The 25,082-nt window shown below is 38.7% G+C and overlaps 1 pseudogene; it reads left to right on the top strand.

Annotated features, from left to right (window-relative positions):
* Positions 1-7,618: 7,618 nt before the first annotated feature.
* On the top strand, positions 7,619-8,357 carry LOC115854005 (S-adenosylmethionine decarboxylase proenzyme-like; annotated as a pseudogene).
* The last annotated feature ends 16,725 nt before the right edge of the window (positions 8,358-25,082 follow it).

The raw sequence follows: 25,082 nt of genomic DNA on the forward strand, positions 1-25,082 counted from the left end.
GGAAGCCCAAGAAAAAGATTCCATTATTTAACTGCTCTTCTTAGGAATGGAGAGTAGTTTTATGGCAATGATTTCAGATGGAGTCGAGGTATGGGGATTGGCCTGGACATACTTCTTACAAGGCTGTCTTTCTGATCATAGTGTGAGTGCCACAAAGATTGGTGGCTGGGGTTTATTCTCCTTCACATGTCAACATCCTGACAATAGGGTCCAGCCCAGGATAGGCCATCAATAAATGTTTGGTGAATTAATATTTGAATGAGTGAGTAACTTTGTTTCCCAAGAAGTGCAAATTAATGTTAAATTATTCTCTCTGTTTTTTGCCTTCACAGTTTTTCCTCCTAATTTGTTTATATATTCCAAATGCTCTAAACAATTAGGCATTTGGACTTTTTAGCATATATATTATCTCTTTGAGCAGAAATTAGCTACAGGGTAAAATGTCTCTGCTTCTGGCTAGCATTTGTTATCTACTTTCTAAACATCTTCAGAGAGCTTAAGACTCTGGGAGGAGACAAACCGGTTAACAAATACCTGCAATAACATTTTGTACTGAGTGATAGAAATCTGCTTAGGTTCTGAGGAAGGCAAAGGAATAGCAGAAATGCTTCAGGAAGGTGTTAATGATGACTAGATATTTGTAAAGCAATCCAGCAAGCAGGAAAAGCTGGCCTTCCTTAGGGTTTCTGGTAACAGGTTGGCATATTCAGTCTCAGGCATGGCAAAAGAAACAAACTGAACTCTGATGACTGGAGCCTTTTAGTCATTGCCTTATAAATATACCCAATGCACATTTCTAAAGAGTCTGTTATATTCTAGACTCCGGCAATAAAGCTGTGAAGACAAATCATTACCCTTATGGGCCTTATATTCTAGTAGTAAAGACAGACCTTAAAAAAGAAAAAAAATGTATAGCATGATAAACAAAACGTAAGCACTAAGAGAAAAATAAAGCAAGTGAGAGGAATAGAAAATATCAGAGGGCAGTCAGGGAAAATGACATTTATATACGATCATAAAGAAGAGAGAAATGAGCCAAGTGGATAGGACTGAATGTGGTGGGGGGATGGGGGAATTCCAGGTGTGAAGGACAACCAATGCAAAGACATAGGAGGCAGGAGTATTTCTGGACAGTGTGGTAAGAGAGAAGAGTGTAGATCGGGTCAGAGAGGCGATGATGCCCCACAGCCCAGGGGGACTTATAGGGCATAATGATGATTTGGCTTTCACAATGATGGAGTGGGAGGCCACTGAAGGATACTGAGCTGAGGAATGGGACAATGTGACCTACATTTTGACAGGGTTCTGTACATGCTCAGAGAGGAAGGATAAGATCCAGGAGTGCCCTGAAGTCAGCTGAAGAAAATGTTTTAAAGAAGATGGTGTGGGTCACTTGTGCCCAGTGTCATCAATAGGTCAAGTAAAAGTTGCCTGAAATGACCATTAGGTAAGGCAAGAGTGATGACATTGCTAAATCCTCTAAAACTGCAGATTTTTGGTGAAATGTTGGGGGCAAATGTCTAAATGGAGAAGTCATAGGGGAGGAAACAAAAAAGAAAATCTTCACAAATTTGTTGTGATAAATAGTATGGATGCGATCTTGAAGGGGTCAAGGGCCATGGAAATAATTAATTCAGGAAAATATAGTGGTTTGTTTTGAATTTTTGGTAGATGTTTTGCAAGCCAAGTGGCAGAAAGGTTGGAAAGGGTGATGCAAGCCTCAGAGTCCCAGAGGGAGGCTTTTCCAATGGGCCATTCAAAAGATAAGCACAGGATGTTTTGAAAGCGTAAACCAATTTTCCCAGAGAAGACAAGTTAACTTTTTATATTGTGTCACCGTTAAAAATTAAATTTTTACTTGGCTGTGTTAACTTTAACTAGCTTGTTATATGTGACACAATGCTGGCCAACAGGGTGAGCTAGTTTTCTTATAGTGGAGACGGTTGGGTGATGGAGCCTCATTTCAAGACCCTAGTCTCCTTCCTGAGCAGCGGCAGATATTTACAGGCTGATGGATTGAGGTTAGGAGTGCAGATAGTGATTAAGCTGCATCATTCTTTGTGCAAAACTAATAAACTCACACAGGGTTGGATGCAGTGCCCTTGGCCTCATTAGCACTGTTTTCCAGCTTCTCCATGTATTCTGAAGAACAAATACATCTTTTCATGTTGTTTATGGTTTCCTTTGCTGTGCAAAAGCTTTTAAGTTTCATTAGGTCCCATTTGTTTATTTTTGTTTTTATTTCCAGGTGGGATAGGGAGGTTGGGAGGGAGACTCAAGAGGGAGGAGATATGGGGATATATGTATATGTATAGCTGATTCACTTTGTTATAAAGCAGAAACTAACACACCATTGTAAAGCAATTATACTCCAATGAAGATGTTAAACAAAAAACAAAACTCTGTGAGCTACCAGGCCAGATAGAGATTTAAGAACCAGATTAAAATAAAAGGAAGTTAAAAAAAAAAAAAAAACAAAGAAACAAATAAATACATCCAGGGCTGCCAACTACTTTCAGTTTTTTTTTTTATTCCTCCCAATGTTTTATCTTTCATCTCCTTTCGATCAAATCCTATGTGTTTCTATTCTATTTAAAAAAGAAGAAAATAGAACTTCACAAAGCATTTACCATAAGGGTTCAGAAAACCCCCGACCAAGTGCCCCAGGCAGACTTGTCATAGCATGAAAAATTAGTCTGAGTCTTTGCCCTGCCCTGTAAAACTACAGGAGTTTCCCTTGACTCTTGTCTTCTGGATTTTCCCACAGGTGGTAGAACATTTTCCTTTTAAGCTGCAGTTTGAGCAAAAAGTTTGTGGGCTCACAATGAAAATGCATAATACTTCATAAAATAGTTTAGGGGTGAATAGATTTTCAGAATAAATAAGTTTTGTGTGAGACTTTTACTTAATGGATTTTAACCTTAAATTTGCGTGGTAAGCTTTGTCATAAGACAGGGGCACAGACCCAAATATATTCAGGGATCAGGCAGATATACTAATGAATGAAACTGGCTGATATGTGACATTAGGGAGTGGTGGAACCTAGAGAAACAGAGAGTGCCTTCCCTACCCAAGTCCTAGGAGATGAGTGTGGGAATGGTGTGCTAGAATGAAAGGACAGAGACATCAAACTTCAAAATGCATGGAGAGGAAGTTGGTGTTTCATTGTTGGAGCTAAGAGCAGAATACAACACAGTAGTGATTGAAAGGTAAAATAGTGGATGGATAACACAAAGTGGAACCAGGTCAGTAGACACAGGGTGTGAAATCAACGTTTAGGGTAAGTTTGGCATGATAATTCCCTGGGCACAGGAATTCACATCTACAAAATGTTTGGCAGTCTGGGACCTACCTCCTAGGGACATATCTAGGTTACCGACCAGGGTTCTTGGCCTCCATAATCAATAGAAATTGGTAAGAGGCCAGGCAAGAAATTCAGGCAAGGCTTTACTAGGGCCCCTGCTGAAGCAGGAGGGAGTGAAAACAAGTAACAGGTTCCCTTGCTCACTGGCCGATGGTGGTGAGCTGGTCCCTTACACGGGGTAAGGACAGGAGCAGGTCCAGGGGTTGGGCTGGAGGAGTGGCTTAGGTGGTCTGCCCACCCCTTTGGTGGTGGGTGTGCAGGGGGCATGTGCAGTACCCTGCTTTTGCTCCCAGCTCTTCAGAAGTGGCAGTTGGGTTTTTAGTCTTTTTGTATTTTGTTCATAATTTGCCCCAACTATATATGCATGCAGTTATTTTTAGTCCCTTATAATTTCTTTGTATTTTGTTGCCCCGGTGCAAGCACTGCAGCAAAGGGTTCCGGGTCCCAGCCTGTCTCACCTGTGTCCTTTTTATAGATAATGAGCTGACAGACATTTCTGTGAAGAGCCAGATAGTAAACATTTAAGCTATGTGAGTGAGCTCTAGGGTCTTTGTCCCAGCTACTCAACTCTTTCGTAGTAGTGTGCAGAAGCAACTATTAAAAATGTGGAGACAAATGAGTTATTCCAGTAAAGCCTCATTTATCAAAATGGGTTATGAATCAGATTTTGCTCATGGGCTATAGTTGGCCGAACCCTGTTACAGATGATGAAGTTGCTGCTGTTTCAAGAGATGCTAACAATCGCCTAATGTTTAATTTAGAGTAGTTTTTCTCTCTATTTAAAGCCACTGATTTCTACACATTTGATTGGATATTTCTGGACAAACACAAGATAGTTCTAAGATAGTTACAACTACAAATAACCCTTCAAATTTTCTAGTAATTTTCATCACATATATTCATTCATTTATTCGCCCAACAAATAATCATTGGATTTCTATTTTGCCCCAAGCATAGTCCTTGGTACTAGGAATATAGGAACAAACAAGATAGATAGATACAAGTTCCTGTTGTCAAGGATAGTTACAGTTTATTGGAATTGTGATTTAATAGGTGAAGATGAAAAATGACGTCTTGAAATTCCCTGGAAACTTTTCCCCTGGCACTCAGGAAAGAACATATCTTGAAAAATAAAGAACTGAAGAAGGGGAGTCTGAGTAGAGAGCATTTCTGTGTGCACTCCTCTCATTGACTCATATGAGGTCTAACTGCAGAGTCAGGTCCTAAGCAACAGGAAATGGTCAGTTATGGCTCCTGATCTTCAGTTGGTGCTGGTACAGCAAAGAAAAGGGAGGGGCTCTCTCCAGCTAGGAACTTCCTTACCTGCTTTTTTGGTTGTTTTATTCTCATAGAAAATTTCATTATGATAGAATAGGGAGAGCTATTTTAAAATACGATTAAAATATGGATTTTTCTTGGGAGACGATGGCCAAATATTCTCTTTTAAAGTCATGATAATGATTTCTCATCATGGTCTGAAAGCAAAGAATAAACTGGTTAAAATGCTTGATAGATCCTGCGATATCAGTGCCAGTGCTTAGCAAAAGAGCTGGGGGCTAAAGTGCCCCATAAAGCATTCCATAGTAAAAGTGATGATAGTTTTAGTAAAATAAAATAGGATGATGGCCAAAGTGAAGATTTACTACAACTTCTCAAACAATATAATAGAAAAAAGAGTGGGATGGATTTTTTTTCTATATGATAGTTCAGCAGCCCACAGTTCTTCCCTCTGTTATTTTCAAAAATAAATCTTTCATAGTTCTTAAATGTGCCACTTTCTCATTGTAACTGTGCAGCATTATAGTTTGAGATAATCAAGAACCCTGAAGGCAACTACTTTTCAAAATTTTTAGATCAAGCATGAGAACATAACCCTTGTGAATGTCATTTATGCTATATTTCTATCATGGTATCAATTATTTATGTACAGTCTCTAATCTTGATGCATTTTTCAATGAAGGAATAGTTGTACAATGGATGTGCGTGGAGGATGAGGAAAGACATTTATAATGGGATGGAAATTGAGTGGTTACGTGAGGATAAAAAAGAACTGGAAATATTTTTTAAAGTACAATAAAAGCTTTGAATATCTCAATTCAGTAGGTACTTCTTAGACTGTAATTTTTACATATAGATCTAAAAAGATTATTAAACACATAGATGAAAGAAATCTTCCTTTCTAGTTGGTTTACTATCTGACAATGGGGACACTGCTTGGGTGGCTTAATTTGATTCATAAAATGGAATAAGATAAAGTCTGATTACTTCGATATTTAATGAAATACCAGTTTAGTTATTTGATCATTACTAATCTTTTTACTTTTCAGCTTCTTTAAATAATTGTTCAAGCAGGTAATGAGATTTTTAATCTGTCCTATCATAGAGCAGCTACACAGCCTTTTTTAACCTATTTGCATGGGCAAATTGATTTTACATATATATAATATATACACACACATACTCTACTATATTTAAGGTGATATATATTATTATATTAATTAATATATTAAGGTTTTATATATATTGCTTTGAACATAGTAGGAGTTTAATAATTTAGTTGTTGAAACAAGAAATCAAGAGATGAAAATTTAAACTCTGATTTAACATGAATGCAAGTAGCATTTTTGGAGTAGATCATTGTCACCATCATTTCACTATCGTTCTTGGGGAAAGGCTGTATTTCATGTTAGCAACAATTCAACCAAAGAATTTTTCATGAGGCTTGAACATTGGAAATTTATCTATATTAAATGTTATGAGGTTCTACTTTAAATGAGTTCTGAATGTAAAAGTTTTAGCCTTTAGCATTTTTGTAACTTTGATGATCTTTCATATATTTTTAAGTTAGGATTTGCTGATTCTTTTTGTTGATGTAAGTATGACACCCTCAGGTAGTAAAAGTGTACATAGTTCATTTTAACACGGTTTGAAGATATGTGTATATTTTGTTCTCCGATAAGAAAGATTTGAAGGAACATCAAGATCTTTGTTATATACCTAATTTTACATGAGGGTTATGAAACACTGTTTTATTTTTCCACTTTAACGTTTTGAATATATTCTGGATTTCATCACCAGCAATACATATGGAGAGGACAAATAGGTAAAATAAACAAATCCCTAATTAGTTTCTCTTATGCAAATATTTTCTGGACACCTATTTTCCATGAAGTATTATGCCTGACATTTTAGTGAGCACCTAGAATACTAAGATGTTATTTGTTCCCAGTGGAAGAAATACAGCTAAAGAATAAATAGTGATATTATAGGGCAAAAGATAACTGCTCTGGGAGAGGAACAATTCAGTGCTATGGAAATTCACAAGAGTAAGCAGTTATAGTTTTATTAGGTGGAGGATGGATCAAAAGGGTTTTATAAAGAGTGTGACATTTGAGAATGACCTTGAAAATGAATAGGATTTCACAAAACAAAAAATAGGCAAGAGACTCCTAGGGGCTGAGAATAGCGTGATAAAGGAAGAGACAGAAAAGTGAGGGCTGTGTTCAGGAATGTGTATAACAGGCAACCTATACAAATTGGGGGGGGGACAGAGGAAGATTAGGCTTAAGATGTAGGCACTGTGGATGGGCCTTAATCTACATGTCTGCACTTAATTCTTTGTCAATTAAAAGCAATAAGATGTTGTTTGTTTTAGTAGTGGATTGTTATAATCAGAGCTGTGACTTTGCAAAAGTGTTTTCCCTGGTTTGTTTGAGATACATTAAGGGCACCTTTGGAAAGGAGAGTTTGGTGGAGAGCTCACATTTACAGAGGGTATTTGAGGAACTAGGATGGCTTCAATGTTAGTAGCATTTAACTTTGTGAATTTACCGTTTGGTGTCTGGACCTTTGCCTTGTAATCATACAAAAAAGAGATGATTCAGTGTGTCAGAGTTGATCTCTTAAATATGCAGATAGGATTTTTTTTAATTTATTCATTTATTTTATTTTTTTGGCTGCATTGGGTCTTCATTGCTGCACATTTTTTCCAAGGGACCGAGAAGCTGCTGGAGGTTTGGTTCTCCAGGCAGCAACCCGATGCAAACCAAGGATCTGGCGATCTTGGCACCATCCCAAGATCCGAGTGGGACATACTTTTGAAGGATGTGCAATGCTCAATCATAAGTGTGACAAAAACTGACAAGCAGGAAGCGTATGTACTCAGTGAGAGTAGCATATTTGTCTCCAAGAGACGTTTCATGTTGAAGACATGTGGTACCACCCACTTCTGAAAGCACTGATTCCCCTGTTGAAACTTGCTAGGGATTACAGTGGGTTTGACTCAATTCAAAACTTCTTTTATTCTGGTAAGAATTTCATGAAGCATTCTCACCAAGGGTACCCACACCGGAATTTCCAGGAAGAAATAGAGTTTCTTAATGCAATTTTCCCAAATGGGACAGCATGTTGTATGGGACACATGAATTCTGATTGTTGGTACTTGTATACTTTGGATTAACCAGAGAGTCGGGTAATCAATCAGCCAGATCAAACCCTGGAAATTCTGATGAGTGAGCTTGACCCAGCAGTTATGGACCAGTTCTACATGAAAGATGGTGTTACTGCAAAGGATGTCACTCGTGAGAGTGGAATTCATGACCTGATACCAAGTTCTGTCATTGATGCCACACTGTTCAATCCTTGTGGGTATTCAGTGAATGGAATGAAATCTGATGGAACTTATTGGACTATTCACATCATTTCAGAACCATAATTTTCTTATGTTAGCTTTGAAACAAACTTAAGTCAGACCTCCTATGATGACCTGATCAGGAAAGTTGTGGACGTCTTCAAGCCAGGAAAATTTGTGACCACTTGTTTGTAAATCAGAGTTCTAAATGTCACACAGTGCTTTCTTTGCCCCAGAAGATTGAAGGTTTTAAACGTCTTGATTACCAGAGTGCTATGTTGAATGATTACAATTTTGTTTTTACCAGTTTTGCTAAGAAGCAGCAACAACAGCAGAGTTGATTAAGAAAAATGAAGAAAAAACACAAAAGAGAACACACATAGAAGAAGGTGGTGGCTGCTTTTTAGATATTGATACCAAGGGCCATGCTTTCCATAGCCACCACCTTGTAGTTGCAGAAAACCCTAGATGTAATTATAGTGTAATCATTTTGAATTTTATGCATTATTATATCAATGAGTTAGATATCTTGCATGAATGCTGTCTTCTGTGTTTAGGTATCCTATGACACTCTTGCTGTGAAATTGAAGTGCATGTATAAAAAACCTTTTACTATATGAAACTTTATAACACTTGTGAAAACAGTTCAATTTGGTTTATGCACAGTGTAATATTTCTCCAGGTATCGTCCAAAATTCCCCACAGACAAGGCTTTCGTCCTTATTAGGTGTTGGCCTTAGCCTAACCATCTGGGACTGTTATATTTAATTGCTACCAGGATTTTACATCCAGTTACCTCCACTTTCTAGAACATATTCTGTACTAATGTTATTGAAGCTAATTTCTACTTCATACAAATGTTTTTGCAGCACCAATCAAAGTTCTTCTTCCACGAGTCGAGTCCTCCAAGAAAATGACTGCAGTTATCCATTTTGTGTATTATTATCTCACTGCTTCCTATATTTGTATGACTTTAATTGATTCGTTCCTCACCATGGTGTCTCCCCTCCCAACCATTCCCCTTCCTTAAAGCAATACACTCTTACACTGTGGGTTTATACTAATCTTATACCCCAGAGGGGGAATGGGGGGATGGACCCTGGGATTAATTTTCTTTTAAGGTCAAGGGAATTTGGCATTTTTCGTTACCATGATCTCTTTTGGAATAAGCTGGTGTTGATTAGCAAAGAAGGTGTAGGTTGATACTAGGGAATATTGGCAGAACTGTATAGAAACCGTATGCCATTCTGTGCCCCCCATTAAATGAGATTAGCTTCTCATGAGTACCATGCCTTTATTAACTTGCTAAGTAGTAGTATAAAAGAATTATCACTAAATTTGTTAGCAAGGAGATTTAAGATGAAGGTTATATTGGATTCAACAAGTCAAGTCACCTCAGATGATTCACCTTAACTTTTACTTTCGTAGCCATTTCCACTAATTTCTGTTAATGATATAAATTTTGGTTCAAAGCAGAATTGGAGTCTTGGCCATCTTGTGACTTAAAAATTTCTGTGACTTTGTGATACATGTGATAGTGTTCTGATGGTTCCTCTTACTGGTATTTCTTTCACCATGGAGTAACATCAAGTGATGAATGAGAACTGTTCAGGTTATTCAGACATACACAGTGAAACAGAATGCTATCCGTAAAACATAACATACAAAATTCCAAAATGGTCAATGGGAAATGACTAGAAATACAGGCTTAGAAGAGTTGGCATCTTTTAGCTGTATTTGCTAACATAGATATTTAAGCAGCTGAGAAAAGAGCAAAGTTGACTCAATTTTGTATTTCTTCTTGTCCTCAAACAATTTTTGATTCTTTCTGGATTGATGCAGTGATGTTTTTGTTCCTTCTGTATTTATAAATGAAACTTTTGTTTTTAGTGTTTCTAAACATAAAATATACTTGGTTTGAAATCAAGTGGTTGAAAACACTTCTAACTTTTATTTTAAACATGTTGTTGATTCAAAGATTTATTGAAGAAGCTTTCAATCAATGGATGGGTCTGATTCTGTAATTAGCACACAGTTTTATTGCTAATGTTTTGATGCTACTATGAAGACCAGTGCTCAAAGTGGATTTTGTTCTCGAACAGTGTCCCAGTAGATTTGATGAACATTTATTGTCTTGAGGTCTGATTTTTTTTCACCCCTAACAGATTTAAGATTTCTATTTAATGTTGAAAAACTGTGCAAATTTGTATGGAACAAAGCCTAGAAAAATGAAAACTATAGATTAAATAGTAATATAAATTAATCCTAGTGTGTATGATAGAGGAGGGAAAATTTTGGTGCCATAATTTCTCTCTTCATGGTGTTAGACTTAAATCAGTTGAAATGTATTTCTGTACCACAATTTAAGCTTCAGTAAGGGTTTGCTTAATTCAAAAAAATGAATATGATACAAGAAAACTAAGGTATGATATAATTTTAGAGAGTTGTTTAGATATAAGAGCATCTATTTGATATGACATTAGAACCATTCTCTTCTGATTGGACTAGGAGTCATGACACTGAACTCAGAAAGAAGAAAATATACTGTTAGAAAACTATCTAACCTGGCACTGGACAATGTTACTCCAAGTTAAGAATGAAAATGTTATTAGTGATTCCCAATTTTAAAACTTAACCAGTGAACCAAGTACTAATGATGATTGTTGGATCAAGGAATGTTATTTGCCTCCCAACTTTATTCTTTTCTATTACTTACTAATTACTTACATATGAAATAGATGAAGGAGATTAAGAGGCACAAATCACCAGTTATAAAAGAAATAAGTCACAGGGATGTAATGTACAGCATAGGAAATATAGTCAATATTTTATAATAACTTTGTATGATGTGTAATCTATAGAAATAGTGAATCACTATGTTGTACAACTGAAATGAATACCTGAAATGAATACAATATTGTAAGTCAACTATACTTAATAAATAGAAAAATTAAATTAAATAAATAATTACTTACTAATAGAACCTGATTTGCTAGATAAATCAGGCTGGCTGCCCATCACAGAATACAATTATTTGAGTGTGGCCATGTGACCAAGTAGTAAGATGAAAGCAGGGATGATGTGATGAAACTTCAGGAAGTCTCCTTAAAAAAAAAAAGGCCCACTCCTTTTTCTCCTTTCGGCTTTTTTTTTTTTTTTTGAAGTTCTTGCTTGCAATTCTTCTCTGACAGTTAGAGCTACATTACTTGCTTTAGGCCATGGTTGATTTTGAAGATGGCATCTGTGCACCAGAATGGTAGAGCAGAATAGAAGAGCCTGGGACCCTGGTGAGAGGATATCTGGCATTGAACACAGTAGTTGACCCTCCTTATCTTCAGGTTTCGCATGCACTGATTCAACCAACTGTGGATTGACAGTGTTCAAAAAAAAGTTCTAGAAATTTCCAAAAAGCAAAATTTTAATTTGAAGCATGCTGGCAATTATTTACACAGCATTTACATTCTATTTGGTATTATAAGTAATCTAGAGATGATTTAAAGTACAGTCATCCCTCTGTCTACAGGGAATTGGTTCCAGGACCTATCCTCAGATACTACAGTTCTTGCATGTTCAAGTCCCTTATATAACTTTTGGACATTCCCATGTAATCTTTAAATCACCTCTAGAGTAATTGTAATATATAATACAAAGTAAATGCTATGTAAATAGTTGCTGGGGCACAGCAAATTATAGTTTTGCTTTTTGGAAATTTCTGGAATTTTTTTTTCAAATATTTTTCATCTGCAGTTGGTTGATTCTGCAGATGTGGAACTCATGGATCAGGAGGGCCAACTGTATACAGGAGAATGTGTGTGGGTTATATGCAATTTACTACATAATTTTTATAAGGGACTTGAGCATCTGCAGATTTTGGTACCCATGAAGGTCCTAAAACCAATCCCCTGCGGATACCAAGGGATAACCAACTGTACTGTCTACCTCCAGAGTTTTTTTTATAAAGAAAACCAAATCCACTTCTGTTTTCTTTAATCCGATATAGTGGGGTTTTCCCCCCTAAAATATGTGGCTGAAACCAATCTGTTAGATTTGTACTTAGATGACAAGAATATTTATTAATAATGATGACAATGTTGGTGATAGTAAGATGGGAGGATTAGAAAATGAAAGGATTTAGAAATTAGAGTAGGAGCCACTCTATTAGGCTTATCTTATAGACTGGAGAGTAAAGATTAGAAAAATAATAAACTAAGAAATAAAGATTTAGCAATATTATTTAAAGTTACAAATGTTGGAGAGCATAGGAAGAAATATGATTAACTATAATACATTGAAATACATGAATGGGGAGAAATATACTATCAATAAGCTGACTTTTTTTGACTTTTATTGTAGGGAGCAAATGATATATGAAAAGATGTATAATTGAGATTTTTTTGCTTTTTTCTATCTGAAGGAAAAGCAAACCTCCAAGCATAAATAACTACAATATTGAAATATATATTGAATAAACAATTAATAAATGCATTAATAACTGAAATAAGGGAAGATAGAACTATTTATTTCTAAGTAAGGCCAAAAATAATAACCCTGAAAATATTTCTCTAGTCCTCAGGTTTCATCCTCATCAAATGTTAAACATACGTTTCTTTAAAATTTTGTATGTTGGCTGTTCACTATTATATGAACAATATCAGAATATTTCTGAAAAATGTTTAAGCTTCATCAGGCATAGTCAATCATTATAATTTCCATGATAGCACTATTTGATGACATACAAATGGTTTGCTCATTCACCTACTTACATGAACAGTTTTTTGGTCAAATTTTTTTTGTGTACATGCAAATACAATAAGGACATATTTTGAAGAATTCAGTAAAACTCCCATTGAACTAGAAACACTGTCTTCTCTGTGTACTTGTGTTGAAATCTCATTCCAGGTTCTATTTCACAGAAATCTTTCAATTTGATTGTAGTCTTCAAATATTCATTATTTAATATAAATATTTAAGCATTTAATATAGGTAGCTGACCTCTGACTTACTGCTGATGCTGAAACAATCACTGGGCATTTTTCTTTGTCTTTTTTCCTTTGTAGTTTGCTGAAAGCTTTTCAATTTATAAACTATTTTTATGGCAAAATTCTTATGCAGTGCATGAGAGGCATGTAAAAATATATCAAATGTGAGCCTAACAGATGGGTAGAATACTAGACTTGTAAAGATGTAATGAATTGATGTTTACACTTTTCCAATATTAAATAAAATTCGTTGAGTGAGTAACAGTGTTTGCTCTTCTATTAGACTATAAAGACTCCGGGTTGCTTGTCGTTATTTTCGTTTTTTTGAATTAAGCAAACCCTTATTGAAGCTTAAATTGTGGTACAGAAATACATTTCAACTGATTTAAGTCCAACACCATTCTTAACTTGGAGTAACACTTGATCCTTGTATAAGGTCTGAAAACACTCACTATCCTGTGTGTAGTAAATAATGAGTGAGGACCTTCAAGATGGCAGAGGAGTAAGATGTGAAGATCACCTTCCTCCCCACAAATACATCAAAAATACATCTACGTGTGGAACAACTCCTACAGAACACCTACTGAACGCTGGCAGAAGACCTCAGACTTCCCAAAAGGCAAGAAACCCCCCCACGTACCTGGGTAGGTACCTGGGCAAAAGAAAAAAGAAAAAACAGAGACAAAAGAATAGGGACGGGACCTGTACCTCTGGGAGGGAGCTGTGAAGGAGGAAATGTGTCCACACACTAGGAAACCCCTTCACTGGCGGAGACGGAGGGTGTGGGGGGGGAAAGCTTTGGAGCCACGGAGGAGAGCGTAGCAACAGGGGTGCGGAGGGCAAAGTGGAGAGATTCCCGCACAGAGGATCGGTGCCGACCAGCACTCACCAGCCCGAGAGGCTTGTCTGCTCACCTGCAGAGGGGTGGGGGGTGGGGGCTGGGGGCTGGGAGCTGAGGCTCCAGCTTCGGAGGTCGGATCCCAGGGAGAGGACAGAGATTGGCTGCGTGATCACAGCCTGAAGGGGGCTAGTGTGCCACAGCTAACTGGGAGGGAGTCCCAGAAAAAGTCTGGAACTGCCTAAGAGTCAAGAGACCATTGTTTCAGGGTGCGCCAGGAGAGGAGATTCAGAACACCACCTAAATGAGCTTCAGAGACGGGCGCAAGTCATGGCTATCAGCATGGACACCAGAGATGGGCATGAAACACTAAGGCTGCTGCTGCAGCCACCAAGAATCCTGTGTGCAAGCACAGGTCACTATCCACACCTCCCCTCCTGGGAGCCTGTGCAGCCTGCCACTGCCAGGGTCCCATGATCCAGGGACAACTTCACTGGGAGAACACACGACGCATCTCAGGCTGTTGGAAAGTCATGCTGACCTCTGCCACTGCAGCCTTGCCCCGCATTTCATACCCCTCCCTCCCCGCGGCCTGAGTGAGCCAGGGCCCCCTAATCAGCAGCTCCTTTACCCCCCTCCTGTGTGGGCAAAGAACAGACGCCCTCAGGTGACCTACATGCAGAGGCAGGGACAAATCCAAAGCTGAACCACAGGAAGTGTGCAAACAAAGAAGAGAAAGGGAAATTTCTCCCAGCAGCCTCAGGAGCAGCAGATTAAATCTCCACAATCAACTTGATGTACCCTGCATCTGTGGAATACCTGAATAGACAATGAATCATCCCAAAACTGAAGCAGTGGCTTTTGGGAACAACTCTAGACTTGGGGTTTGCTGTATGCAACAGACGTTACTGATTTTTATGTTTATCTTAGTATAGTTTTTAGCACTTGTTATAATTGGTGGATTTGTTTATTGGTTTGATTGCTCTCTTCTTTTTTATTACTTTTTATATTTCTTTTAATAATTTTTTTATTCTTGATTTTATTTATTTTATTTTTTTCTTTCTTTTTTCTTCTCCCTTCTCTTCTAAGACGTGTGGCTGACAGGATCTTGGTGCTCTGGCCGGATGTAAGGCCTGAGCTTCTGAGGTGGGGGAGCCAAGTTCAGGACATTGGACCACCAGAGACCTCCCATCCCCATGTAATGTCAGTCAGCAAGAGCTCTCCCAGAGATCTCTGTCTCAATGCTAAGACCAAACTCCAGTCAATGACCAGCAAGCTTCAGTGCTGTTCAGCCCATGACAAACAACTAGCAAGACAGGAACACAACCCCACCCACCCATTAGCAGAGAGGCTGCCTAAAATCATAATAAGTTCACAGACACCCCAAAACACACCACCAGACACAGTTCTGCCCACCAGAAAGACAAGATCCAGCCTCATCCACCAGAGTACAGGCACCAGTCCCCTCCACCAGGAAGCCTACACAACCCACTGAACCAACCTTAGCCACTGGGGGCACACCCCAAAAACAATGGGAGCTACGAACCTGTAGCCTGTGAAAAAGAGACCCCAAACACAGTAAGTTAAGCAAAATAAGAAAACAGAGAAACACACAGCAGTTGAAGGAGCAAGGTAAAAACCCACCAGACCAAACAAATGAAGAGGAAATAAGCAGTCTACCTGAAAAAGAATTCAGAGTAATGATGGTAAAGATATCCAGAATCTTGGAAACAGAATGGAGAAAATACAAGAAACATTTAACAAGGACATAGAAGAAGTAAAGAAAAAAAAATGATGAACAACACAATAAAGGAAATAAAAAATTCTCTAGAAAGAATAGGAGAATAACTGAGGCAGAAGAACGGATAAGTGACCTGGAAGATAAAATAGTGGAAATAACTACCAAAGAGCAGAATAAAGAAAAAAGCATGAAAAGAACTGAGGACAGTCTCAGAGACCTCCGGGACAATGTTAAACAACCAACATTCAAATTATAGGGGTCCCAGAAGAAAAAGAAAGGGAATGAGAAAATATTTGATGACATTATAGTTGAAAACTTCCCTAATACGGGAAGGGAAATAGTCAAACAGTTCCAGGAAGCACAGAGAGTCCCATACAGGATTAGTTGAAAACAACACGACAAGACTCTAGGTCTATCCACCTCATTACAAATAGCTCAATTTCGTTTCTTTTTACGGCTGAGTAATATTCCATTGTATATATGTGCCACATCTTCTTTATCCATTCATCTGATGATGGACACTTAGGTTGTTTCCATCTCCGGGCTATTGTAAATAGAGCTGCAATGAACATTTTGGTACATGACTCTTTTTGAATGTTGGTTTTCTCAGGGTATATGCCCAGTAGTGGGATTGCTGGGTCATATGGTAGTTCTACTTGTAGTTTTTTAAGGAACCTCCATACTGTTCTCCACAGTGGCTGTATCAATTTACATTTCCACCAACAGTGCAAGAGGGTTCCCTTTTCTCCACACCCTCTCCAGCATTTATTGTTTCTATATTTTTTAATGATGGCCATTCTGACTGGTGTGAGATGATATCTCATTGTAGTTTTGATTTGCATTTTCTAATGATTAATGATATTGAGCATTCTTTCATGTGTTTGTTGGCAGTCTGTATATATTCTTTGGAGAAATGTCTATTTAGGTCTTCTGCCCATTTTTGGATTGGGTTGTTTGTTTTTTTGTTATTGAGCTGCATGAGCTGCTTGTAAATTTTGGAGATTAATCCTTTGTCAGTTGCTTCATTTGCAAATATTTTCTTCCATTCTGAGGGTTGTCTTTTGGTCTTGTTTATGGTTTCCTTTGCAGTGCAAAGGCTTTTAAGTTTCATTAGGTCCCATTTGTTTATTTTTGTTTTTATTTCCATTTCTCTAGGAGGTGGGTCAGAAAGGATCTTGCTGTGATTTATGTCATAGAGTGTTCTGCCTATGTTTTCCTCTAAGAGTTTGATAGTTTCTGGCCTTACATTTAGGTCTTTAATCCATTTTGAGCTTATTTTTGTGTATGGTGTTAGGGAGGGATCTAATATCATACTTTTACATGTAGCTGTCCAGTTTTCCCAGCACCATTTATTGAAGAGGCTGTCCTTTCTCCACTGTACATTCCTGCCTCCTTTATCAAAGATAAGGTGACCATATGTGCGTGGGTTTATCTCTGGGCTTTCTATCCTGTTCCATTGATCTATCTTTCCGTTTTTGTGCCAGTACCATACTGTCTTGATTACTGTAGCTTTGTAGTATAGTCTGAAGTCAGGGAGCCTGATTCCTCCAGCTCCGTTTTTCGTTCTCAAGATTGCTTTGGCTATTTGGGGTCTTTTTTGTTTCCATACAAATTGTGAAATTTTTTGTTCTAGTTCTGTGAAAAATGCCAGTGGTAGTTTGATAGGGATTGCATTGAATCTGTAGATCGCTTTGGGTGTAGAGGCATTTTCACAATGTTGATTCTTCCAATCCAAGAACATGGTATATCTCTCCATCTATTTGTATCATCTTTAATTTCTTTCATCAGTGTCTTATAATTTTCTGCATACAGGTCTTTTGTCTCCTTAGGTAGGTTTATTCCTAGTAGCATCTTTAGGTAGTATTCTGGTAGCATCTTTAGGATTCTCTATGTAGAGTATCATGTCATCTGCAAACAGTGACAGCTTTACTTCTTCTTTTCCAATTTGGATTCCTTTTATTTCCTTTTCTTCTCTGTTTGCTGTGGCTAAAACTTCCAAAACTATGTTGAATAAGAGTGGTGAGAGTGGGCAACCTTGTCTTGTTCCTGATCTTAGTGGAAATGCTTTCAGTTTTTCACCACTGAAGACGATGTATATGGAGCTTGGAGGTCTCTTGTGGACCAGTGTTCTGAAGTTGGCTCTCCCACCTCAGAGGTACAGCACTGACTCCTGGCTGCAGCACCAAGAGCCTTTCGTCCACATGGCTCAGAATAATAGGGAGAAATAGTAGAAAGAAAGAATTAGTAGAAGTAGAAAGAAAGAAAGAAAGAAAGGAGGGAGGGACAGAGGGAGGGAGGAAGGAAGGAAGGAAGGAAGGAAGGAGGAAAGGAAATAAAAAAAGAAAGAAGATAAAGTAAAATAAAGTAAGATCAAATATAATAAAGTTATTAAAAAATAATTATATAGAGAAAAAAATTAAAAAAAAGATGGATCGAACCCTAGGACAATGGTGGAAGCAAAGCTATACAGACAAAATCTCACACAGAAGCATACACATACACACTCACAAAAAGAGGAAAAGGGGGAAAAAATCATAAATCTTGCTCTCAAAGTCCACCTCCTCAATTTGGGATGACTCATTGTCTAAAGGAGGGAAGGAAGGAAAGAAAGAAAGAAGATAAAGTAAAATAAAATAATTAAAATAAAAGAATAATTATTAAGAAAAATATTAAAACAAAAACAAAAAAACGGACGGATAGAACCCTAGGACAAATGGTGGAAGCAAAGCAATACAGACAAACTCTGACACAGAAGCATACACATACACACTCACAAAAAGAGGAAAAAGGGAAAAAATCATAAACCTTGCTCTCAAAGTCCACCTCCTTAATTTGGGATGATTCGTTGTCTATTCATGTATTCCACAGATGCAGGGTATGAAGTTGATTGTGGAGGTTTAATCCGCTGCTTCTGAGGCTGCTGGGAGAGATTTCCCTTTCTCTTCTTTGTTCTCACAGCTCCCAGGGGCTCAGCTTCGTATTTGGCGCCGCCTCTGCGTGTAGGTAGCCGGAGGGCGTCTGTTCTTCGCTCGGCCAGGACGGGGTTAAAGGAGCCGCTGATTCGGCGGCTCTGGCTTACTCAGGCCGGGGGGAGGGAGGGGCACGGAGTACGGTGCGTGCCTGCTGCGTCAGAGGCCGGCGTGACGTTGCACGAGCCTGAGGCGTGCCGTGTGTTCTCCCAGGGAAGTTGTCTCTGGATCCCGGGACCCTGGCAGTGGCGGGCTGCACAGGCTCCCCGGAAGTGGGGTGTGGACCGTGACCTGTGCTCGCACACAGGCTTCTTGGTGGAGGCAGCAGCAGCCTTAGCGTCTCCTGCCCGTCTCTGGGGTCCGCGCTTTTAGCCGCGGCTCGCGCCCGTCTCTGGAGCTCCTTTAAGCAGCGCTCTTAATGCCCTCCCCTCGAGCACCAGGAAACAAAGAGGGAAGAAAAAGTCTCTTGCCTCTTCGGTAGGCCCAGACTTTTCCCCGGACTCCCTCCCAGCTAGCCGTGGTGCACTAACCCCCTGCAGGCTGTGTTCACGCCGCCAACGCCAGTCCTCTCCCGGCACTCCGACAGAAGCCCGAGCCTCAGCTCCCAGCCCCGCCCGCCGCGGCGGGTGAGCAGACAAGCCTCTCGGACTGGTGAGTGCCGGTTGGCCCTGATCCTCTGTCAGGGAATCTCTCCGCCTTGCCCTCCGCACCCCTGTTGCTGTGCTCTCCTCTGGGGCTGCGAAGCTTCCCCCTCCGCCACCCGCAGTCTCCGCCCGCGAAGGGGCTTCCTAGTGTGTGGAAAGCTTTCCTCCTTCACAGCTCCCTCCCACTCGTGCAGGTCCCGTCCCTATCCTTTTGTCTCTGTTTTTTCTTTTTCCTTACCCAGGTACGGGGGGGGGGTGGTTCTTGCCTTTTGGGAGGTCTGAGGTCTTCTGCCAGGGTTCAGTAGGTGTTCTGTAGGAGTTGTTACACGTGTAGATATTTTCTGGTTTATCTGTGGGGAGGAAGGTGATCGCGTCTTACTCTTCCGCCATCTTCTCGGAAGCCCCGGCCAAAGGATGTATTTTAAAATAGAGCTTAGAATACATCCAACATTTTTTGTTGTTTTAATCAGGAGAGACATTAAATATATCCAGTCTCCTAAACTACCAGTGATGGAAGTCTGTTCCTCTACTATTGGAATACTACTTTACTTTTTATTATAAATACTACTAAATCATTGTGCACATCTTTAAATAGATTTATAAGAATAATTCAGTAAATGAAATGATTGGCTAAATAGCATGCATATAATTAAGACCCTTGATTTCGTACTGATAAATTGACCATAAATAAGTTTTACTAATTATACAGAGCCAGCAAAACAAGATAGGAAACTAGATATAATTATTATTTCACCATTTTACTTTTGAAACATGGAAAACTAATATGATGTTAATATCAGAAATCTAATTTTGGGGAGTTCCCAGGTGACCTGTAGGTTAGGAGTCCAGGCTTTCACTGCCGTGGCCAGGGTTCATTCCCTGGTTGGGGAACTGAGATCCTACAAGCAGCCACACAGCTTGGACAAAAAAATTAAAAAAAGAAAGAAAAATCTAATTTTAACTAATCTAATAAGTAAAAAAAAAAATTAAGGGGTGAGACAGAGAAAGTTCTTGTTGCATAGCCAAGCTATAGAAAGATAGTGTATGGACTGGATACACTGGTGGTCCCTAAATAGATATGTCCATGGCTTAATCCTCAGAACCTCTGAAAGTTATTTTATCTGGAAAAAAAATGGGTGTTTACAGATGTGATTACGTTTAGGATCTTGAGAGGAGTTTATCCTGGATTTTCTAGGTGGGCCCTAAACCCTAAACACAATCACATGTAACCTTATAAAAGAGAGAGATTAGACCAAGAAACACCGAGGGACACAGTCAAACAGAAGAGAAGGAGGTAATGTGACCACAGAGGCAGAGACTGAAATGATGTGGTCACTGGTCTAGGAATGCCAACAGCCATCAGAAGCTAGAAGAAGCAAGGAATGGATTTTCCTGTAGAGCCTCCAGAGAGTGTGGTTCTGATGACACCTTGCTTTTGAACTTCTGGGTTCCAGACTGAGAGAATAAGTTTCTCTTGTTTTAGGCCACCCAGTTTGTGGCAGCTCTAGGAAACTAATACTGGTAGGTTTTAAGAAAAATCCATCTTTCCCTCTATCTTTTGTCTTTTTTCTATAGCTAATAGGTAGGTTCTGCTCAATGTCTGACCTCTGTTGTAGATGATAAGGATGACAAAGATGGCTCATTTTATGCGCCGGCACAGTTTTACTTCATTGAGGGCGATAACAAATCTACTGGCCCAGACTCTCAGTGTGTTTTATTGAGTGTCCCCAGAACTCTCCTAAACAAATAGGCAAACTTGAATTATTTTCTGTAGCTGTTTTCCATGTCATATTAAATTTTTAGTCTTAGCGAAGAGGGTTATGTCAAATTTTGGAGATCTAATTGTTTCAAAAAATGTTCCTGTGATTATCAATTGATATTGTCTAAATAGTTTATTCTCAGAGGGAGATTATGATGTGGCTCTTCCAGCCTCTACCAAACTTACATGGAGTTATTGTGCACTGCTGAATATGAAAAAAATAACTGTGAAGAACTGTAAGAAAGTCTACGTGTAAATCATTTCTGGAATTTCAGTTAAATAAAATCCCAAGAGGTCTAGGTATAGTACACAAACATGTAGTGAGGATGAGTCCTCGATCAACCATTACTATTAATTATATTAAGTGTCATGCCTGGCATTCCCTAATCATGATGTGGACAGAATGTACATTAGAGAGGTATAATGATTTCAATATATGTAACCTATTATACTTAGAAGCAGAAACAAAGAAAAATATGTAAAGCATAAGGATGGGATGGATTGCACTGTAAACTGTCAGATAAAATTTTGTCTCAGACTTTGCTGTCTAGCAGCAAATTTTACATTCCAGAAGTGAGCTAGTCAAAAATGGATAAACTTCATGTTTCACATAAACTACAGTGATGATTTCACAGATCTAGAAAAAAGTCATATAACATTCTGAGATACACTTAGCAGATGAGAGAAATGATATACTAACGGCATCAATTGAATGGCAAGTTGTGTGTGAAGCAGCATAAAACATTAGCTTGGAATTTTCTGTGCCAAAAGTATGAAATTAAATATAATAATGAATAAACCTGAGAGCCATTCCATCTCCAAAGCAATCCCCGCATTTTTCAACAAGAGAAATGATAGATCATCACGTGACTTCTTTAGGAAGGTATAACAAAATTCTTGAATTCTCAGATCTGTTAGATCAGGTAATTATGAAGAGAAAAAAGAATCCATGCAAAGCTAGTATGTTATAAAAGGAAATGATTTTTCATGATAAAAAATTAACTCAGCTACATTTAACAAATGTATATTTCCAGAAATATGACCACAAGAGAAAAGCAAGTTAATTATCTGGGGGAGAGGCTAGAAGGATGAAAATTGTGTTCTTAACTTGATTTTAGATATGTTTAAAAATAAATGTATAATGGTGGGGCATATAGAATCCTACAAAAAGTGGGTACTTATATTTTTTGACCCCTGTGTCTAGAACACTATCTAGATCTTACATTTTTGTTCAGTGGAACTTACTGCTAAATTTCATAGGGACTCATAGAAGGTCAAAAGATTTGGTTTGCCTGCATCTTTCTACCACAGCCTGTGATGGATTGGGTGGCTCTGCTTATACGATGTCAGACAGTCAGATTTAAGCTAAGGATATTCACTCCATCTGTTGAGTATTTTCAAGCATCAAAATTTGGGAGTTTCAGTAAACCAAACATTCACTTAGTGAAATGACTCACTTTTCACCTGGGTCTGTTCTTTGGAATTGTATAAATGAAGGGTTGGCAGACAATGACTTACAGGTGAACTATAGCCCACAGGTCAAATCTGGCTTGACTCTTATTTTTTTTAATAAAATTTTATTGGAACACAGCCATGCCCATTCATTTAGGCATTATCGATGGCTGCTTTCTTGCTATAACAGCACAACTAGGTCTATTCACCAGAAACCAGATGATCAACAAAGCTGAAAATATTTACTGTATGGCTCTTTACAGAAAACTTTTACAATCCCATGTTCTATCTAGAGTAAATTGCAAAACTTTTGTTCAGGTCTCTTAAGAAATAAAGCAAAGTAATGCTGAATGTTACGTCCTATGTTAAAATTTGAAATTCCTCTGGCCACTGAAACACAGGTAAATAATGGCATTCAAAGCAGTCATAAAAGACAATTCAGGGATTGGTGTGTTGGTAATGAAGAAAAGTAAACTCTTATTCAGGAAAACACTTCAAATTAAATGCTATTCAACACTCAGAGAATCAGAAGTTATTGCAGATCAGGTGTAGTTTCATCTGACCTCTTAGCTTAGAGATAAAAAATGACAAAACTTGGTTTCTTCTGCTCATTCTTGGCCTGATCCTGATTAAGCAGTGGTTGTGAATGCTTTGTTTTCTTGAGTCACAGGTAAGAAGGAGGCTGTTGGTCCTACTCTTTCAGGTGGAAAACTACCCTCACTCTGTGTATTCCTCAGAGTAGATGATTGGTATGGGAGTTATGGGAATCCTCGGTGATCCATGTTATTTTAGTCAATCCAATAACCAAATCAAAGTGATTGTGTAGCAATCTAGTCAATCATTCATTGATCTGCAATTATAGTAAAAAAAACAAACAAACATATTGACTAGAATATTACTGATTTGTTTTGATTAGGTCTACAGAGGAGTTATAATCTCTTTAGCAGTTTAAACATAATTCACAGAATTACCTGCCTGCAGTCATAATGCAAACATGATAAAAGTGTTCTACAATCTCAACTTTCAAAATATATCAAGGAGGAAAATACAGGCAACAGTTTTTTCAAAAGATATATTGAAAAATATCATTTTAGGTGAAAATAGTGGAATAAAAATTGCACTTAAATAATGATTATAGCTGTATATATCTACCCTCAGACAACATTTTGACATTTTTAAATACTATATGGAATGACAGACAAAACTTTGTCATAGTAGAAAGCAAAGGGTTTAGAGTTAAGACCAAATTTGCAAAAGCAGACAAAAAACTTGGCTTAAAATCTCTGACCCATCCTGGTGAAGTAACATTTGAAAGTGTCAGAGATGTGGTGCTGGCTCAGATCCTTCAAAGGGCTCACCCTCCCTTTCAGCCCCCAAGGAAGGAAGGTTGATAGGTGTCAACTGTCAGTCCTCTCAAGGAATTGTCCTTAGCTAAAGAGAGTCACCTCCCCCAAAGTCACACCTTCTTCCCAGGACAGCCCCCATCCAGTGACTGGTCAATAAGTTGTATAAAGGACTGGACCCTTTGTCACAACTTGTGATAACTCTGAAGGGCTATTCTGGCTTCAGAGTTCTATGTAGGGTTGGCTGAAGCCTTATTGTGACTGCTCAACAACCTAAATTATCCCTCTGTCCAATCTTCTTCCTTCTCTTCCCCATAACATTGATCCCAAGAGCACTCTTGAATTACCATCCACCATGCTAATCTCCATCTCAGTCCTGTTTCCTGTAAGAGTCAGTGATTGGAGTAGTCTAAGAAAGTGCATATTCAGATAAAATTTTGGAGACAGAGCACCCAAATCCTGCTGGCAGTGAAAAACCCATCACAGTGGTAGGTGGAGAATAGATAGCCTCTGGTTCAAATTAGCTGGCTAACATGACCTGGTAGAGACACAGTGACTGTTACCAAGTTATCATGTGACTATTATGTGCTTGGTTCTGTTGCACCTACCAAATCATGAAATCAAAGAGGATCATTAGAAATCCATTGTAAGATAGAAGTTGTGCATTTGGGACTAAGCGTGAGCAGTGCCAGAAACCGTAAGTTTGTCACACAAGCAAGGTTACCCAGACTCCATGTAATACACAACTGTTGAATCAGCTCTCTTCCTCAGCTCTCTTCTATGCCCACATGGTGGCTTCCTTATGACCAAATGATGGAGGCAGAAAACAAGGCCATGTCATTTCTCTGATCTGGGTGCTTATTAAAAGTGACTGCAAGCTGAATATGTATTGAAGCTGGTAATCCACGTTAGTTAGCTAGAAATAAGCTGAGTCAGTACGGTTGTCCTTCAGCATCCATGGGGATTGCTTCCAGGACCCACTGCCGATACTAAAATCCATGAATACTCAATTCCCATAGTAGGCCCTCCATATCTGCGGTTCTCCATTCACAGATACTAAATGCCAGGGGGCCAACAGTATGTAGATTCGTGAGCAGTGGCAAATTGCTTGGAGAGTGCTCAGAAGCTGAACAGAGAAAAAGAAATGGGTTGGCAAGTTCATCAGAAGCTGAAAAGAGAAAAATCGGAAAATTGGTGAGGACATCTGGAATAGCATACGTGTTTTAGGTATAGGTTTTTCCTTCCTGCTTGAAGGGCCCCATCCAGGACCATTGTCTAGGGACTTGTAAGTATTTGATACGTTTACGTGGCATCCCAAAGAGTATTATGTTCAAGGGACTCACTCTGTAGCAAAGGAGGTGCA

This window comes from Globicephala melas, chromosome 12 (genome assembly GCF_963455315.2).
Source record: "Globicephala melas chromosome 12, mGloMel1.2, whole genome shotgun sequence".
Classification (NCBI taxonomy): Eukaryota; Metazoa; Chordata; class Mammalia; order Artiodactyla; family Delphinidae; genus Globicephala; species Globicephala melas.